At 45.4% G+C, this 2,500-nt stretch overlaps 1 protein-coding gene across 4 annotated transcripts in view; it reads right to left on the bottom strand.

Moving 5' to 3' along the window:
- LOC122251066 (zinc finger protein rotund) overlaps positions 1-2,500 on the bottom strand; it is a 788,340-nt gene that overhangs the window by 762,754 nt on the left and 23,086 nt on the right. The window contains exon 1 of one of the 4 annotated variants that reach the window (XM_086545946.1): positions 1-201. This exon is cut by the window's left edge and continues 462 nt beyond it. The exons of 2 other annotated variants lie outside the window; for them this stretch is intronic. The gene's annotated coding sequence lies outside the window, so the exon portion shown is untranslated. Of the gene's footprint in view, positions 202-2,500 lie in introns of those variants that run through there. One more of the 4 variants, XM_086545941.1, reaches the window with a different exon arrangement.

The following is a 2,500-nucleotide window of genomic DNA, read 5'->3' as shown; positions in this document are numbered from 1 at the left end:
ATCGCGTGGGACAGGCACCCGTGGCGTGGCGCGGGGCACAGGCAGGGGGAGGGTATCTTGCCCACTTAGTACAAGCGAGAGATCCACTTGCGTGGCGCGAGCGACGGCGCTTCGGCGGGCGAGGGTCGTGACGTAAGGCCGCGTGCTGGAGTAGCGACTGGGACTCGGGAGGTCCGTGTTGACAGCGGGGCCGCCGAGGCGAGAGTGAGTTGCTGCCCCGCCATCCCTCGCCCGCCGCCACGCTAATCAATTACGCCGTCAGCCCGCACACTCCGACCGCTGCCGCCCCTGCAACAACCTGCAACACCTCGCAGGTGTCTTCCTTACACTTCGTTATAGTACTGTCATAAAAAATATCTCTCTTAGATGCGGAAGATAAATCCGAATGACGATCCGTCCGCACAAAACTTTTCGATAACGCTGAGCCCTGGACGGCGATTCAGACCGGACCCAAAGCGTCGAACAATTACAGCAAAACGAACTTAACCATCACAACTCTACCCGACCTGGAGTGATTACAACCATTTTTTCCTTCAATTTCACTGAACCGTAACAACTTCGCCAAAGGTAAATTACGTCATGAAGGTGAGCCACTTTCGTCACTGCCGGAGGATCATTTTTGCGAAAATAGAAAAAAATGTATAAGTTTCCCTCGTTAATACTACTACAGTAGTAATTGTAATAACAGCAACAACAGTAATAATGATGATGATGGTAGTAATGCCGCTCCTGATAATGATGGCGATGATATGATAATGATGATAATGATGAAGATGATGATAATAATGATGATGATGATGATGATGATGAAGATGCATTTATCAGCCTGTGACAAAAGGTCCTTTCCATGGTCTTATTGCGGAACAACATGCATGAAAGGGATGCAAAATCACGACCCTCTTTGCAATGATAGCAACTCTCTTCTGGGACGATACCAACACTGTATAAATAATCAATACCATCATTATCGTCGTGGTAATGATAATGATCTTAATGAATATAACAAATATAATCATTATCATTATCATTTTTACTATTATTATGATCATTACAACTATTACTAATATTATCATTATTACTACTATTATTAACATTATCATTATTACTACTATTATTAATGATATAATCAGTATCTTGTTGTTATTATCATCATTGTCGTTATCATCATTATCAATATCATTATCATTATTATCATAGTGAATAAGTCTATGATGATGACACCACTAATAAAACATGGCGGTGGCGATGATGATGGTGATAATGATGATGATGATGAGGATAGTGATGATATTGATAATGATGATGATAGTGATGATGATAATGATGAAGATGATGATGATAGTGATGATGGTGAAGATGATGATAGTGATGATGAAGATCATGATAATGATGATGGGGATGGTGATGATATTGGTAATGATGATGGTGATAGTGATGAGGAGGAGGATAATGATGATAGCGATTATGAGCATAATGATAGTGTTGATGATGATAATGACGATGATAGTGATGTTGATGATAGGGATGATGATGATGATAATGGTAATGGTAATGATTACGATGATGATGATGAAGATGATAATAGTGATGATTCTCTCTCTCTCTCTCTCTCTTTCTCTTTCTCTCTCTCTCTCTCTCTCTCTCTCTTTCTCTCTCTCTCTCTCTCTTTCCTTCCTTCCTTTCTTCCTTCCTTCCCTCCCTCCCTCTCTCCCTCTCTCCCTCTCTCCCTCCCTCCATCCCTCCCTCCCTCTCTCCCTCTCTCCCTATCTCTCCCACTCTTTCTCTTTCTTTCTCTATCTCTCAATCTTTTTCTCTATTTCTCTCTCCCTCTCTCTTTCTCTCCCTTTCTCTTTCTCTCCCTCTCTCTTTCTCTCCCTCTCCCTATCGCTCTCCCTTTCCTTCTCCCTATACTCTCTCCCTCTACCTCTTCCTCCACCTCTCCATCTCCTTATCTCTCTCTCCCTATCCTCCCCTCCCCTCCCCTCCCCTCCCCTCCCCTCCCCTCTCCCTCTCCCGCTCCCTCTCACTCTCCCTCCCCTTCTCCCTACCCTTCTCCATCTCCTTATCTCTCTCTCCCAAACCTCCCCTCCACTCCCCTCCCCTCCCCCCTCCCCTCTCCTCCCCTCTCCTCCCCTCAACCCTCCCCTCTCATTCCCCTTCGCCCCTCTCCCTCTCCTCCTCCCTCCCTCCCCCCCCTCAACCCTCCCCTCCCCTCCCCTCTCTCTCTCCCTCTCCCTCCCCCTCTCACATAATTAAAAACGCACATCCACTTGCAAATACCCCCGGCCACATCTTCATACACATTTCCCCTTGCAAACATTTCCTCTTGTCGGTTTCTTTGGCAATTAGAGAACATTGCATTCAACGCTTCCCCCTTAATCACCATTTGGCCACATGTAGATGTCAACTGTAATTACAAACTTATAAGCTTCTCAAAATTGCATCTGTAATTTGTAGACATCTTGGGAATGCTAGCAGAGTGGTTGAGAATGTGTGGTCC

The sequence above is a fragment of the Penaeus japonicus genome, unplaced genomic scaffold, assembly GCF_977035675.1.
Source record: "Penaeus japonicus unplaced genomic scaffold, GWHDUDI00000001_assembly GWHDUDI00000017, whole genome shotgun sequence".
Classification (NCBI taxonomy): domain Eukaryota; kingdom Metazoa; phylum Arthropoda; class Malacostraca; order Decapoda; family Penaeidae; genus Penaeus; species Penaeus japonicus.
Note: the sequence above shows the minus strand (reverse complement) of the source record. Positions and strands in the feature narration are given on the sequence as shown.